Here is an 18,328-nt window from a genome sequence, read left to right as displayed (position 1 = left end):
ATATACACATATACATATATATACATATACACATATACATATATATACATATACACATACATATATATACATACATATACATATACATACATATACATATACATACATATACATATACACATACATATATACATACATATATACATACATATATATATATATATATATATATATATATATATATATATATATATATATATATAAATTATTTCTTGTATACAGGATCAAGGCTCGTGAAAGAGCTAACATTAATCACACAAATAATCAAACAGACACACAAACATATAATAAGGGGAGCGGTAGACAAGATGGGGAGGGGAGAGGAGGAAGCACACAAACACAACATTTGAGAGCAGGGACATCCGGAGATCTGTGGGAGGGATTGGGAGGAAGAGGCGTGGGAAGGGTGGGAGGGGTGGGAGAAGTATAAAGCACAAGGACACTGCAATGACTTCCAGGAAGGAAATTGGTATTTCAAAAAAGTGAATCTGGGGTGAAATTAGCGGGGTTAGAAAAGATCAAGGTTTTGGATGGGGGAAGATAAGGGATGGTGGTGAACAGCTGTTTTAAAGGGTTAAAAGTCTGTTAAGGGTTAAAAGTCTGGAAAATCTTGCAACAGTAAACACATCCATTTTTGGGTGGTGTATAATTCCGCCTTCGGTGCCGAAAATACTAAAAATAATTACGTACATATCTGAGGCAAAATAATGCATACGGTGCATGTGTGCATGTTATATTTATATATATATATATATATATATATATATATATATATATATATATATATATATATATATATATATATAATGCATTGTAGTTAGATTCCTGGGATCATTGCAATTGCACTGGGCAATGGACTAACACCCAAGCTTAAGGTTTGAGGCCTGATTTGCCGCTTCATTTGGGGGTGGAGTCAGGCCAGCTATCCAGCCAATGGGTGTAAAGCAGTGGGTGGAGTCAGGGCAGATTTAAGCTGACCCATGTATAATGCGATAATCAAGTCCAAAAAGGGCATAACTCCGTAAAAAATTGGAAACCACAGGTGGGACAGACAGACAGGAGAGCAAACCTATAGTCCCCTCTGGGTAGGGGACTAATAAATAGATGGGCCCTAGTGTCTCATAGCCATTAAGAATGCAACAACCCTGTATAGCCAAGACAAAATGAAACATACAACCAAATGTACGCAACAAGTCACTGCGAACTTCATCAAATAACTTAATCCACATGTGTTGTGTGCTGGGAACATAGGAGAGACCGTTAACCACATAATTAAATTGTTAACATGTTATAAAGGTGGTTTGTCACGTTGAACAATTGATTAAGTACACTTTAGTGAGCCACACCATGGGCACAGTGAACACACACCGAATGAGATCCTCACCACATTGGATGCAGTGCACATGCTACAAAGGTAACCTCCATCCGGTACCAAATGTACACTGAAAAAACATTAGCACACCACCATTGCTGCACACTTAAATAAACACAAAGCAAAGCATAACGAAGACGAGAGTTCATGGAACACCTTACCCCACACAGTCTTGAGAAAAAGGACATGGAAAAGGTCTTTTACACTATTGCTTTGCATTTCTGAACATGATCTATATTTCCTCTGGGATGTGATTTTGTCTGAATCTCGATATTTCCAAATGCTGACAGTGCGAGTGGCAAATTTGATTGGTCAACATGGCGCAAAATGGTGTAATATTTTGTCCAAGTACTGCTAAACTGGAGGTTTTTGAAAGTGCCAAGAAGACGATTTGTGTTTTTTTTTGTATACAAGGTCAAGGCTCGTGGAAGAGCAAGAACATGGAATGGATCAGCACAGAACAGAACAAAAGGGACAGTAGCAAGTGTGGGAGGGGGGGGGGGGGAGGGGGAGAACACCAACAGCTGGGTTTAATGATAAAATAAAGGGCAAAATGGACAAATAAGTGAAGTGGGGAGGAAAGGATGAATTGCATTGACAGCATGGATACAGAAGGAAACTCTCAAGAAGGAAAAACTGGAAATTTGGGAGGAGGTAGACTAAGGGGTAGGGGCATTAATGGGGGTAGAAAAGATCATGGTTTTGGATGAGGGATGACCTGAGATGGTGGTGAACAGGTGTCATGAAGACTTGGTGGAAACAATGAGATTGAAGAGAATGTAGAAGTTGATTCCACAGGCAGGAAAAAAAAAAGACGAAAGAATGCATGGAGTCGAGTAGCGATTCTGGATTTGGGGCGGTTCCATTCGAAGAGGGTTGATGGTGGACTCCGTGTACCCTGCAGAAACCTGGGGGGGGGGGGGGGTAGACAAAGCATGGAAAGAGCAGAGGATGCAAGAGCAGAAAGGTCCACCGACCTGTCTGCGATGGGAAAGTGATAGATTCGTAGGTTCAGCTTCATCGTGGGAGATTCCAATACCATAATGTTAAAGGCCTTGGTTTCCATGTTGTCAAGCTCAGCAGTGTATAAGGCAGGGGAACCAGCTCAGAGTGGAGAGCAGTACTCCATCAAGCTGCGGATGAGGCCCTCATAAGTGTATACAAGTTCAGGTGTGCCAAGGAAGGTCTTTGTACGACTGATGATGTCCACTCAGGGACTGGCTTTGGAGGCCAACTTTGAAATGTGGTCGGTCCAAGAAAGATCATGGCTGATAGTGAGAACAAGGACTTTGATTGACTGAACTTTCTCAAGAGGATTGTTAAGGGAGTGGATGGGAGTATTTGCCAGATGGTTGTTTCAGAGCGAGATCGTGAGAGTGTGAGATTTGTCAGGAATGAAAGACATATTCCAAGTGTTTGACCAGCTCGTGATTATTTTTCAAGGTTTGAAGAGAGGGACGTGGCTGAAGGGTGAGACACGTCATGGTAGAGGGTAGAGTCATTAGTAAATCAATGAAGGGGGTTTTCCAGGGGATCTTCCAAAGGATTTCCAGTGTTCCACAGTGTTCAAGTATATAATTCAAATGAAAAGAATATTATTTTTGGAAGTTTACCTCAGTTAATGCACCGTTTTTACACCACATCATTTAACACGCGAAATTAGTTATTCACGCTTGTTGTACGTGTCCTTTATTATGTCCCTAAAAACAGGAAGTTTCCTGTTTGGAATGATTTCCATTTTATTTGACTGCCAGAAAGATTAATACAATTACCTTATGCCTGCCTTTCTCTGTACACGTGTGATCGGGATGAGATGCTGAACAATTTGCAAAACTCAGATCCAAAGTACCGCTAATCTGTAAATTAATGTTCCGATTAATGTGACCTACCATGTTCAAAATATAAAATTCCATTGATATTATGTTGTTCTTCGATCATAAACTGATGTCTCGACATACAAAGTGAACCAATTGCTTAACCTCGTTTTTGCTTCGTGAGCGAGGGGTAAAGATTATTTAACAGAAGATTATTATCAGTACACAAATCGGCCTGTGAAAATACGGACTTTGATATCTCCTAAACAATGGGAATGATACTGAGACGGGAGAGAGAAAGTAATGATTAATTTCTCGACACAGATAATTGTATTGCTGAGCTGTAGGTTAGCTTGTTAAGGGTAGAGTCCGTTCAGAGGGGGGGGGGGGGGTGGGGGGGGTTCAGGCAGAAACATTGATCACTATTGAAAAGTGGAGGGAGGGGGTGTGACATTTTCTGGGAAAATTATTTTGAAATTGCTATCGTTACGTGCTCCTCCCCAAACTCCGGTCACGGTGTACCTCCGAGCCCTGAAAGGAGTCATGGCAGAAAGATGTGCTATTATGTGTGCCAATGACCAATGGTGAAACCACACCAATCAATCGATACAAAACCCAAGTATTGTATTAAAATCGCACAATGATGACAACTTGTGCAAGTACAAGAAATCCTCAATTGCACAGCAAACACCATATAATTCCTATGATGGTACCACCAGTTTCTTAACTCAATGACTCACGGTACTACACATGAGTGAACTGTAACACCCCCAAAGTCACTGTCACGACACCAGGCCAAAGTCGATCCACGCTCCGGTGATCACAAGAAAAAAGGTCGTACTGAGACCTGAACACAGGACGGCTGACAGTCGACGCTGCAGAAGAGCCACTGGGCGAGAGGTCGGGCCGACGTCAGTCAGGCAAAAGTTCACCCAAAAGGCGACTGGGAATTCACACCTTCAGTTCACCAGACAATGACGCTGACATGAACGAGCAGCAGTTCCCAAACAGAGAACCGCAAGTTTCCAAGCGAAATCCACGACACACACAGGAACCAGGCGAATGGCCGGTGCAAGGTGAAATGGCGGATGGGCCCGTAATGGAGGCGTACCTGCTCTCCAGCAATGATTCACTTTCGGAACCAACAGCAAAACCTGTCTCGCAGGTTTATTTGCCACAGCAATAACGACACTGTCACAGGAATCCCTTTCCCGGGGAAACCAATATTCGCTCGTGACCAATGTCCACCAGCGTCCGCTCGACACCTCGAAGCAGATAGGCCTTCCTTTCCCAATCTCACTCGATCCGCTCACCCACCGCTTCTTCTTCTTCTGGTTTCCCCCTCACCCATCTCGTTTTCCTTCTGAGACATTATTTTTACCTTTGAAGACAGTTATCTCCATTTCACACTCAAACTAACAATAATAGTACATGAAACTAAAAATGCTTCAAGTGGATGACAACCACAAAGACGGAAGTGACGAATCCATAACACTATGAAGATGATCATGTTTTTTGTCATTTGCATAAATTTGATATAATCGCATAAATAGTCACAAATTTGAAATCTGATATCAAATTTAAAATTGAATTGATGATACATCAGGAAGTCAGAAGACTTCCGATGGAGGAATGACACACAGTTCCTCAAAAAATAAAACCTACCAAGATACCAACTTATAAACCTACAAAAGTACCAACCAATCAGTCGTCTGTGGAGGATTTCACATCAAATAACACTCATTCACCCTTTGTGTGTTGCATCATCATTATTATTATTATTATTTTCCCCAAATTTTCATTTAAAAATACATTTTTTTGTTGTTTTCAAAAAAAAAAACCAAAAAAAAAAAACCATCTTGCATCAAATATGCGATAGCAGCACACAAAGGGTTAAACGTCTGGACAGCATGACTGAACTACAAAATTGACAGAACAAAAATAGTCCGTTTGACATTCTTCTTTTCAGACAGTAACATTGGTTTAGGCTCAGTATTTTGTTCAAACCGAATCTATTGCATTTTACAGTGGGAAGATCCATGACTCCTCAAATTTTTGATAACTTGAAAGGATTCCACGAAAAGTAGGTGTACCTGCATATTTACACATTGGGCAATGCAGTGCAAAGAGGGTTGGGCGGGACAACGACAGTCAATCAGCCTGATGGGGGTGGGGCCACAACACATATTTTACCACATGTACTAATTAGAATGCTAGATAGTCTATAAAGTACGTACAGTGCTGTACCATTACAACGTGAGTACATCTATGAAGTTTGGACCACAACAATTATGAACTAGGTCACTTATAAACTAGAGAGCACACCTCGGCCAGGGTGAGCAGTTTACGTTTTGTATCCGTCTGATAGGTCAGATCTGGTTCCAGAACAGACCCAAAATCTAATCGGCTTGTTCTTGTCAACTAACCAACTCATCCAACAAGTTTTGTCATAAGTCATCCACAACTTTTTGAAATATCATCATATATATCGTTTTTGGCCCAATCACTCAATGGTGAAGAATCACTTTATAGTTTTAAAAACTATTGTATCCGGATCTGCACTGGTGGATCCAGGTGGGGGAGGGCTTGGTGAGACACGGGGTGCGCACCCCACCCCGCTTCGGATTTTCGATGATAAATTTATAAGCTATGAATATCCTGGAACGGCCCACGTGTCCAGATTATTTTGAATAAAGAATGTTCCAAGCTGCTTACCAACGCTCAGAGGTTACAGACACGGACACACAAAATTCATCAATTTATAGTAGTCCTTGAGCCAACCGGCCATTTTTTGAAGTGAATGCTCCGGGGGGGGGGGGGGGGGGGGGGGGGGGAGTAATTCTCATTATGATTTTCCATTAGACCAATGTCTCAAGTGTCAGAAAAGGTGTGATGGACATCTGAGAACGGTAGCTTAGTGCCCGGATGGACGCCATCTTTGAAACCACCCAGCTCGAAAATGCCTATTTGGTGGGGTACATTGTTGCACGTGTATCTGGACTTCTATACTAGCTATCGATGTGCGGTTGACGACTAAATATACGTCCGATGTGTACCGTCTAAATAAAAAATAATATGAAGCATTTTGTTTTAGATTAATTATTATAAAAATCAATTATCGAAAAAAAATCATATATTTTTCAATATTTTATTATTAGACTTGTACTTTTTTTAGTGAAACAACACTGGTATGATTTTCCAAATTATGCATTGTGCTACACCGTTTATCTGTCTATAAAAATAACTCAAAAACTAAAACACATCATCCACCACGAGTGTACACAAAAAATATATGAAAAGGCATGCACTTTCCACAAACCGAAACTATGTCAGTTGGAATTTCCCGCCGATAATCAACCCACAGAACCCAGTGCCGAAAGTGACGTCAGTCTATTCTATATCTATATTCTATATTCTATATCTCAGTCTGAGATTTGTTGCGGTGACCTGATTAATTTCTGAGGGGGGGGGGGGGGGGGTGGCTTAAGAACTAAAAGTGAACATGTTAGATGGCGCCACATACAACTCTATTTAGAGTTGTATTGTGGCGCCATCTAACATGTTCACTGACTTGGATGAGTATGTCTATGTAAGCTGGCGAGCTTTTCGGATATCGGAGTAATCTAACGTCAGTCTTTTTGTTCTTTCAGCTGAGATGGCCGGTGTCGAGGCGAAACGGGCGAAGATTGAACCTGATTCCGGAACGTGCATCCTGTGCAGCAAGAAGTTGCCACTCTCTGAACTAAGCAAGGCAGCGGGCAACAGTTCTTGGAAGACATTGCGTGACGCAGCCGCAGTTAGAAACTTTTATCCAATTCTAAAGCTAGTCCAAGAAGGCGCAGTTGAACTTCCTAATATTCCAATATTATACCATAGGGCTTGTAGATCAGACTTCACTCACAAAAACCACCTCGCTACTTTGACCAATGCAGCTAGAAGTTCTTCAGTTGATACTGGCGATGCGGTGCGACGGCGATCATCACGGGAAGAGACAGGATCAACTTCAACGGTCTACGATGATAAATGCATTTTTTGCCAGCGTGCTTCAAAATTCATAAAAGGCAGTCGTACCCGTGAAACAGTTGTCTTGGCTGTTGAACTTCGAGCAGATAAGACAATAAGAGATGCTGCGACAGCTCGCAATGATGAGAGTTTTGGCATTGACTACACGAGATATGGTTGCAGCTGAGGCTCACTACCACTTCTCCTGCTATAGAAACTACACACGGCCCCAAAAACCTCAAGTAGAAACTGACATTGAAGATAATATCGAGAAAAAAGAAATGATACGATGTATATTCAATTTCATTCGCACTGACTTGTTCTTGAACCCGAGGATTGTTCCAATAGTTGATGTTGCAACAGATATCCTGTCTTCAGATACATTTTCAGTTGATGTTCGTGACTCCATCAAGAAGAATCTGCAGCGCACATTACAAAGAGAGTTTGGAGAATCGCTCATCTTCTTCAATGTGAAACACCGTGTATACTTGATGCCCGATAATCTGACAAAGCGAGAGATTGCTGCAGAGTGCGTAAACCTGAAAGCAGAAGTGAAAGCATTTGAACGAACGGACGGTGAAAGTAACATTGTGCGTGCAGCTACTTCACTGCGACACCAGATCAAAGATGCTCATTACAATGAACGTTGGCCGCCTCAGCCAGCAGAACTCACTTCAGATTACGTGAAGATACCAGATTCTCTTCGTGTATTTCTGCATACTTTGATTTGCGGGAGTGGGGGTAGCTCTGCGCGTGCCGACACACTGGTATGGTCGATGGCTCAAGATATCATCAATGCTGTACACCGGGGTACCATCAGAACATCGAAGCATGTCCTACTTCCGTGGGTCATGAAAACGCTCACCGGTAATACAGAGGTCATCAGAATATTGAATCGACTCGGGCACGGATGTTCGTACACAGTTCTGGAAGAAATCGAGACCGCTATGCATAGACAAATTAGCAAGTGTGGAGAAAGATACAGTACCACTTCCGTCACATGTGCACCCTTTGGTCCCGACTGTATTAGCATTCGATAACATCGACAGGCTAGAGGAATCGCTGAGTGGTGGCGGAACATCGCATCGCGTCAACGGTATCATCGTCCAACCGAAGTCGCAGTCGTGTTTGCCGCCCCAACCTCCATCGGCAGTATCCAAAGCAGATAAGAAGCGATCTATCCCGTCATCCAGCGATTTAGTTCCAATATACAGCGGTGGGAAACGAGAGGGCCCACCTGCAATCAAGCCTGCAGATCTTTCTGACACTCTTGCAGGCGCAACATCCCTTGCGCAGCGCCGAAATCACGTATGGATTATGACTCGCATGCTGGAACCATGCGACCAGACAATCAGTTCGTGGACTGGTTTCAACATCATGACTAGAGATCGTGTTCAGGTGACGGAAGATGTAGTTGGCTACCTGCCGACTATAAACGCGCCTGCCACAGATATGGCAACAGTGCAAGAAATCCTCAGAGAAGCTCTGAACATCATGTCATCACTTCAGCTTGAGCGTATACCGGTGGTGCTAGACCAGGCACTATTTGCTAAGGCGACCGAAATAGCATGGAAAGATGTCGATCGATATGGAAGAATCGTGCTCATGATGGGGAACTTCCATACCATCTGTAACTTCATGTCGAGCATTGGGAAAATGTTTGGAGATGCAGGCCTTCGGGATGTAGCTGTTGAGTCAGGAGTAATCGCTGAAGGTTCCATCAACAGGGTTCTGGAAGGCAAGCAATACAACCGTGCTGTGCGACTCCACAAGTTGATGTACGAGGCACTAATGCGCATCATTTGGAAGGGCTTCCAGGTGTGGATAGAAAGCAATCATCCCGACAAGGAACCCCAGATTCAAAGCACTGACCTCAAAATTCGCAGCATCAAGGAGGATGTTTGCCACGAGACTCTCGCTGTTGCTCTCGATGATGATTCATGTGTACAGAGCTTTGACATGTTCGCGAAATACCTACATTTTCTGCGAACCAAACATGGAGACCTGGCTCGCTTCTGGATGATGTATATTGATATGGTAGAGACCCTGCTGGGGTTGATTCGTGCGGATAGAGAAGGCGACTGGATGCTTCACTTGGCTTGTGTCAGAAGAGTGATCCCTTGGTGTTTCGCAATGAACAAGGTGAACTATGCTAGATATCTACCAGTGTACTATGCACAGATGACGCAACTCCACGAAACATGCCCCGAGTTGTACAGGCATTTCAATCAAGGCTACTTCTCCGTACAGCTTAGACCAGGGAATCTATTTGCCAGAATCGCTGTTGATCAGACAACAGAAGAAACAGTAAACAAAGATACGCAAACAGCTGGAGGAACACGAGGTTTTAGTCTTCGACAAGGGGCTGTGTCACGATACTATCTAACTGCAGAAAATCGGGCTACTGCACTGAGGCAACTACGAGAAACTATCCTTGTGAATGGCAGCGACACATCTCATGCCAAGCACCCTGACTTGTCTACTTCTCGCATCAAACGTGATGAGTCTGGCGTCACAGCTATCTGTGATCTACTGGAAAATGACTGGACCAATCCATTCGCCGATGATCCGTCATGTCTTCTCAGTATATCTACCGGAGCGGCTGCGAGGGAGGACGTTTCTAATGACCTACTCAACACCCTGCAAAAGGGGGAAGCGGCGTATCAAAGCTTCCAGAAACGTCTTGAAGAGGGAACAGGCTTTCATGACACATTGAACAAGCTAAACTTGAAGACCTTTGGTAAGATCAAGCAGAAAGTTGTGAAGGGCACAAACAAGGAGATCGTCCTGAGAGCTGACAGACAACTGTTTGCCACCATGATACTCATCGCCAAGACAAGGAACCTCGACATGCAACTTGTCCTTTGTCACCCACTAGGGCCGTTACCATGGTCTTTGGCAAACGTTGATGGGTCAATGAAAAAAACGAACAAAGCTGCACTTGCGAAACACATGGAAGGTCTTGTGGAACCAGCCGAGAACGTTGACAAGCGAAGTGCAACAATAATTGATGCGATGGCTCTCATACAAAAGATGCATGGCGAGAACGACACGTTCGAAGAACTATCTGACCGCATCCTTGCTGCAGCGCTTCACGCTGGTCAAGGCAGTGAGCGCATCGATGTTGTCTTTGACACATACACAGAAGAATCCATCAAAGCAGCTGAGCGTGTGAACCGCGGTTCAAATGAAGGCATCAGTTTCAGCGAGATCAGACCCGCACACAAAATCATGAACTGGCGGCGTCTCCTTGCTTGCAGCCAGACAAAGGAGAAACTGGTTGTGTTTCTGGCGGAGTCCTGGAAACATGAAACAAATCGCGAAAAGCTAGGCAACAGAACACTGTATGTCACCTGTGGTGAAAAATGTCTGGTACTGACCCACGATAGGTGGAAGTTGGTGCAAGCACTCGAATGTAGCCACGAGGAAGCAGACACGCGTATGTTTCTCCACGCAAAGCACGCCGCTACCCACTACAAGACGATCATCTTAGTGGCAGATGACACCGACGTTCTGATCATCAGTCTTCATCTCAGCAGAACCATCGATAGTCAGCTCTTCATCAGACGAGGAACAAAGGTTCAAGTCAGAATGATCGACGTTGGAAAGTTGGCTGCGGTATTGGGGTCTGGAGTTTGCAGTGCATTGCCAGGGCTTCATGCATGGAGCGGGTGTGACACTGAGTGCTCTGGCTAGCCAAGGAAAGATAAAGGCTTTGAAGCTTGTGCAAGCGAATGAGCTGTATCTTCAAGCATTCACAGATCTGGGATCTTCGTGGAATGTACCAACAGACGTCTTCAATAGCATTCAGGCCTTCACGTGTCAGCTGTACGCCAAGAACACGAAGATCGTCGGTGTTAATTCGCTCCGTTATCACATGTTCTGTGCAAAGAAGGGCCAGATCGAATCTGGACAATTGCCGCCTTGTGAAGACTCCTTGATGCAGCATACGCTTAGGGCCAACTATCAGGCGGCTATCTGGCGACGCAGCCTTGAAAACCTACCAGACGTCCCAACACCATCAGCAGGACATGGTTGGGAACTCGATGATGGCGGTTCGCTCACAATCCGATGGATGGCGGGTCTACCAGCTCCAGATGTCGTCTTGAATCTCATCTCATGCACATGCAGAAGGACGTGTCGACCGTCAGATTGCTCCTGCATACTGAATGGGTTGAAGTGCACTGTTGTGTGTAAGCTGCAGGGATGCTCCAACATGGTGCAGGATGATGCTATCGTGGCTCAGGATGCCAATGACTCTGATGGCGACTCTGATGATTAACTTTGTGTGCACTGTATATTGTATAGCATATGTTGTTCTCTATTATAATGCAGGCCAAATTGCCTGAAAATCTTTATAGACAGATAAACGGTTTAGCAAAATGTATAATTTGGAAGATCATACCGGTGTTATTTGACTAAAACATGACATGTTCAATGATACCTTCGCTTGCTTATTAGGAATATACATCGTATGGTGTTAAAATCAGCTCCATACGTCTTTCCAAACTCTAGTAATGAATAATTAATATAATTGGCGGCCATTTTGAAATCCAAGATGGCCACCAAAGTGCAGATTTCCTATGTAACAATTTCCGCCTGCTTATTAGATATCGTATGGTGTTAAAATCCTCTCCGTACGACATTCCTAACTTGCGTTATCGTCAGAATAGATAATGCCAGCGGCGGCCTAAGTCATTTTATGCCTCTTTACATTTATTTGTTGTAAACTCGTGGTGGATGATATGTTTTAGTTTTTGAGTTATTTTTATAGACAGATAAACGGTGTAGCACAATGCATAATTTGGAAAATCATACCAGTGTTGTTTCACTAAAAAAAGTACAAGTCTAATAATAAAATATTGAAAAATATATGATTTTTTTTCGATAATTGATTTTTATAATAATTAATCTAAAACAAAATGCTTCATATTATTTTTTATTTAGACGGTACACATCGGACGTATATTTAGTCGTCAACCGCACATCGATAGCTAGTATAGAAGTCCAGATACACGTGCAACAATGTACCCCACCAAATGGGCATTTTCGAGCTGGGTGGTTTCAAAGATGGCGTCCATCCGGGCACTAAGCTACCGTTCTCAGATGTCCATCACACCTTTTCTGACACTTGAGACATTGGTCTAATGGAAAATCATAATGAGAATTACTCCCCCCGCCGGAGCATTACTTTTGGTCTGGCTCAAGGACTATAGCAGAAGGAACAGCTGGGAAAGTCGTATATCCTATATATTTATTTATATATATATATATATATATATATATATATATATATATATATATATATATATATATATATATTGCATATTTATTATATATATATATATATATATATATATATATTGCATATTTATTATATATATATATATATATATATATATATATATATATATACATATATATATATATATATATATATATATATATATACATATATATATATATATATATTGCATATTTATTATCTATATATTGCATATATATATATATATATATATATATATATATATATATATATATATCTTACTATAATTCCCCAAATGTCCGTCCATCTGTCTGTCTGTCTGTCTGTCTGTTCGAAGGTACCATAAAAACTGCTGAAACGATCGCAACGATATTTTGGGTGGGTATTCCTGGGATCTCCAGGAGTAAAATAGGCTATTTAGTTTTCCCAATTTCAGCTTTGGTCTCCAGCATTCTCAAGTTTGGACTCCCGCATAACATTCGCATTACGTTCATTGTTCTCATTGTGATGACTAGGGCATGCCCGTACTATATCTATATCTAAAATTATATCCCCCCCTCTATTTACATGAAATGGTTTGGTCCATGAAATGTTTTGGTCCATTCGCAACGCCAAAGCGAACGGCGAACGCTTTACATGAAATGGTTTGGTCCATGAAATGTTTTGGTCCATTCGCAACGCCAAAGCGAACGGCGAACGGCTTGCGAGTACAGTGACAATCCCCCCGGGGTTTTAATTAGTTTTAAAACATCGTTTAACGCCAACATAGCGCCAACATAGTTTGCCGACGGGAAATAAATGAATACGCTCTCAAATGTGCCATCCGAGGCAGAGTGTGTTCGCCACGTTCGGCACACGCGATAGCTCGCTGCTCTCTGATTGGTTGAATCGTTTTTTGGACATAGCTCGGTAAGTAATTGTCCGATTAATATGAAACCTTGAAAAGGCACATCCTCGGGTCCCCAGCAATATACCTGGCAAGTTTAAAGTATATCGGACCCGTGGTTGTCGAGAAACAGCGGTCACAGACAAACAAACGTACAAACAAACACACAGAGATTACTGGAATTATAGATAGATGTTGTTTTCCCGGGTGCCGCACAAACGGCTGCACCGATCGCTGCACGGCTGCACTGATCGAACTTGGTGACCTCGGACAACGACCTTTTATAAGGACACGGGTTGAATCCCTGCTTAAGAGAATTCCAACCCCCTCCCCGCCATCACGGCCGTCTCTCCAACTTACAATCCCACGAGATATGCGGAAAGGACTACCCAAAACCAATATAAAAATCATTAAACATCATTCATATGTAAACATCATTAAAAGTAAATAATAACCTCGGCCAAAGTTCAAACGACATTTAATCTCTACATGAGAGACTTCCCCATCGCTATTTGGGCGGTGAATACGCCAACAGATCACTGTCTCCATCGATCTTGCCAAGGCCGTAACAGCTATCGGCTCAAAATCCTTTTAACTGTTGATTTGGTAGTTTTTACAATGAAGGAAACATTAACAATGTTGTTAAAAGTTTATTTTGTGATTAATTGGAGTTATGTTGTTTGGAATGAAAAAAAGAGATATCGAGTTCAAGTGTCTCCCGCGATGAAGCTAACTCCAAGGGCCTCTCACTCACTCACCGCAGGCAGGTTGGTGGTCTTTCCATCTTCTACCGACTCCTCTCTGGCCTTGCCCACCCAGCTCTCTCTGGGCTCTGTCCCGCAAATATTCCTACAGGTCGCACAAGATCTGCCTGCAACCCTCTTATGGTCAAACTGCCAAAATCAAGACTCTCTGCTCACCTTCACTCCTTCATTCCTCTTTTCTCCCGCCTCTGGAACAAACTCCCTCACTCTCTTCAATCCCACTCCACCCTCCAGGTCTTTAAAACTGCTGTTCACCACCATCTCCTATCTTCCCCCATACAAAACCTTGATCTTTTCTACCCCCGCTAATTTCACCCCAATTCCACTTTTTTGAAATACCAACTTCTGTCCTGGAAGTCCTTGGTGTCCTTGTGTTTTATACTTATCCCTCCACCCCCCCCCCCCCCCCGCCTTCCCACACCTCCTCCCCCCAAGCCCTCTCCCTTCCACACATCTCCCTGCTCTCAAATGTTGTGTTTGTGTGCTTCCCCTTCTCTCCCCATCTTGTTTTCCGCTCCCTCTTTTTGTGTGTTTTGTTTGTCTGGTTGATTTGTTTGTGAAGTAAATGTTAGCTCTTTCACGAGCCTCGATTCAGTATACAAAAAAAAAAAAAAAAAAAAAAAAAAAAAAAAGTGAATGACATGCCGTGATGGTTTCTACTTTCTGAACGTGAACTTCGCGGATCACCATATGCAGATTCGCCACGGTCCCACGATTGATGTTTCTATACGTGAACGTACCCGTTTGTTTGCGAACAGGTACGTTTTTCATGGAAGTCCTTCAAGAACTTGCTGTCCATGTCTGACGTGCGACTGAAGGTGCTTCAGGAATGTGGAATTTATTGGTTTCATGCTTTAGCATTCGCCGTATCTGCATTGCCCGTTTGCTTCTGGCCTCCCACCCATATCTCCCGAGTACAGGGGCGGATCCAGAGGGGGGGGGGGGGTGCAGGGGGTGCGCACCCCCCCTTCGATCCAGGATGAGGGTGCAGGGGGTGCGCACACCCCCCCCCTCTGGATTTTTGATAAATTATAAGCTGTGAATATCCTGGAACAGCCCTCGTGTCCAGATTATTTTGAACAAGGAACGTTTCAGGCGGCTTACCAACGCTCAGAGGTTTCAAATCACTTTTGCTTTATTATAAAACACTCCAAGTGCGACGGTAAAAAACCATACTTTCATCGCATAAATCCACCATCCAAAGCGAAATAATCAGCAGCAGCCACTCCAGCAGATATGACGCGAAGATAACGCCGTGGCGATGACGCAACACATGGGTGGAGCATGAATTGAATATGTGATGAGGAAATCATGGGTGGAGCATGATATGCATGAGGCAAACATGGGCGGAGCATAAATATACAGCATTACATTGAAACTCGTTTGCAGCGGAGCACAATTATAATGGTTGCAGTACAGTTTGTGCAGAATTCAAATTTCTCTTCATGTTTGTGTCAATTATTCGTGTGTGTACATGATCGATACTCATGTGCTCTGTCGACGAGTTCATTAAATCGCTCGACGTGGGGTACGTTCACAATAGTACAACCCTATTGTAAACACCCCTCGCCGAGCACGTTAGTGGACTCGTCCATCCAATAATGCATCTGCTGAGTGGCAACAAGAATGCTCGCTGTACCTCTAAGACCATCCAGAACGAAGTGATAGAGATCATTGGTAGCCATATTAGAGATGGACTGACCAAGTGTTTGAAGGAGGGAGGATTTTTCACCATCATAGGCGATGAGGTAACAGAGCTTCATTCCAACCATGAAATTCTCAGTATTTCACTCCGGTTCCTCGACACCCTGGCCTCACAACCTTCAGTTAAATAAGTATTTGATTTCGTAGCGCTCGAGAGAACTACTGGGGAAGCTATAGGAAAGGCCATCATACATTGTTTATTCAGAATAGGTGTGGACATCAGTAAGGCAAGAAGGCAAAGCTATGACGGTGCATCATCAATGGCGTCATCCAGAATCGGAACTCAAGCGCAAATTCAAGCTGTCCAGCCTATGGCGCGCTACACTCACTGCAACAGTCATATGCTACATTTGTCTATCGCAGCAGCGTGTAGACTACCCATGGTTCGCAATATGATTGATACTAAAGCGCGGCGTTACGCGCGCTGCTTGCGAGCAAGGAGGAAGCGGACAAGCGGTAACTTATAAGCGTCTTTATTTCAGGAGCTCACTGTAACACGAGCGCGCTCTGGGCTGCGCGCCCCGTGTATATCCTCAGGCCACGCCTACCCCTCGGGCGTGGCCCTCGCCCACTTGGTGCGCGGAATGATGTCACCACGCCAGTGGGCTTTTGTGTCCGCCACACGCGCCCCCCCAGAATTCCCGCGCACCTGGAGGGCCAGTTTGCGGGGCAGACGAATGACCCGGCCGAAGCGCCCCCTGGCGATCGGCGGCGTCCGGGGTGCAGGGGTGCCAGGTGGGATGACCCTGGCTGCCCCTGGGATGGGTGCAGGACCGGGGGGCGGCGTGGCTGGGCGGTGCCGGGGGTCCGCCCGCAGGGGGGCGGCCCCGACGTGGGGGTCGGGCCACTGGCGGTGGATGGTCCACGTCGAGGTGGGCCGGCTTGAGGCGGTCTACCGAAACGCGGTCAGGAGTACTGCCGATGTCCAGGGTGAAGTGCTTCGCCCCGGTCTCCAGCACGCGGAAAGGCCCGTCGTACGGGGGCCGCAGTGGTGTCCGGTGGGCATCGTGGCGGACGAAGACGTACTCCGCCGTGCGAAGCTCCGGGGCGACGTGCGTCGGTGGGTGCCCGTGGCATGCCGTTGGCACCGGGGCGAACCTCTGGGCGGTCTCTTGCAGAGCGGAGCGCTGCTGTGCTGACCATGGTGCCGTGGAGTCGGGGAGGAACTCGCCCGGCACCCGCAGCGGTTGCCCGAAGACCAACTCCGCCGCGGATGCGCGCAGGTCCTCCTTGGGCGCCGTCCGGAGGCCCAGCAGGACCCAGGGGAGCCTGTCGACCCAGCCGCCGTCGCGGAGGGTGGCCCGGAGCGCGGCCTTCAATGAGCGGTGAAATCGCTCACACAGGCCGTTAGCCTGGGGGTGATAGGCCGTGGTTCGGTGCAGCCGGACCCCGAGCCCCTGCGCGACCGCCCCCCAGAGCTCCGAGGTGAACTGGGGGCCGCGGTCGGACGAGATGTCTGAGGGGGCGCCGAACCGGGCGACCCAGGTGGCGATGAAAGCCTGCGCGACATCGGCCGCCATTGTCGACGCCAAGGGCACGGCCTCCGGCCACCGGGTGGTGCGGTCCACCATGGTGAGGACGTGGGTGAAACCCCGCGAGGGGGGCAGAGGTCCCACCAGGTCCACGTGGACGTGGTCAAACCGGCGTTCCGGCACCGTGAACGGGGCCAACGGGGCCTGGGTGTGCCGGTGCACCTTGGCGCGCTGGCACGCGAGGCACGTCCTGGCCCAGCCGCGGACGGCCTTCCGGAGGCCATGCCAGACGAACTTGTCGGCGATCAGCCTTTGGGAGGCCCTCGCGCCCGGGTGGGACAGGCCGTGGATGGCGTCAAACACCTGGCGCTGCCAGCCCGCGGGCACGATGGGGTGAGGACGCCCGAGGGAGACGTCGCACAAGAGGGCCGTGCCCGCGCCGTCAAATGGCACCTCAGTGATGCGGAGGCCCGTGACGGCGGTCCGCGGCCTGTTCCGCTGCCATCTGGGCATAGTCGATGCCGAGGTGGACTGCGTGGGCGACGGCCCGGGAAAGGCAATCCGCCACCGGGTTGTCCTTCCCCGCGACGTGCTGGATGTCCGTCGTGTACTCTGACACGGCCGAGAGGTGACGCTGCTGCCGGGCCGACCACGGCTCGGTGACCTTGCCCATCGCGAAGATCAGCGGCTTGTGGTCGACGAAGGCCATTGAACGCACGGCCCTCGAGCAGATGGCGGAAGTGCCTGACCGCCAAGTGAAGCCTGAGCAACTCGCGGTCGAAGGTACTGTAACGGCGTTCGGGTGGGCGAAGCTGCCGGCTAAAGAACGCCAGCGGTTGCCAAGCTCCACGCACCCATTGCTCATGCACCGCGCCCACCGCATAGGCATAGGCATCCGCATAGGCATCGGTGGTGAGGGCGATCGGTGCATCGGGCGCCGGGTGCGCGAGCATGGTGGCGTTAGCCAAGGCGAGCTTCGCGCCCGTGAACGCCGTGTCCATCTGCTCGGTCCAGGTAACGTTGCCTTTGCCCGGCTTACCTCGGAGAG

General features: G+C 46.2%; 1 protein-coding gene across 3 annotated transcripts in view; it reads right to left on the bottom strand.

Annotated features, from left to right (window-relative positions):
• Positions 1-18,328, bottom strand: part of CDIP1 (cell death inducing p53 target 1) — a 73,549-nt gene that overhangs the window by 24,906 nt on the left and 30,315 nt on the right. The window lies entirely within an intron of this gene.

The sequence above is a fragment of the Myxine glutinosa genome, chromosome 3 (genome assembly GCF_964187855.1).
Source record: "Myxine glutinosa chromosome 3, kmMyxGlut1.1, whole genome shotgun sequence".
In the NCBI taxonomy this organism is placed as follows: Eukaryota; Metazoa; Chordata; class Myxini; order Myxiniformes; family Myxinidae; genus Myxine; species Myxine glutinosa.
The sequence above is the reverse complement of the archived record's forward strand: the minus strand, read 5'-3'. Positions and strand labels throughout refer to the sequence as shown.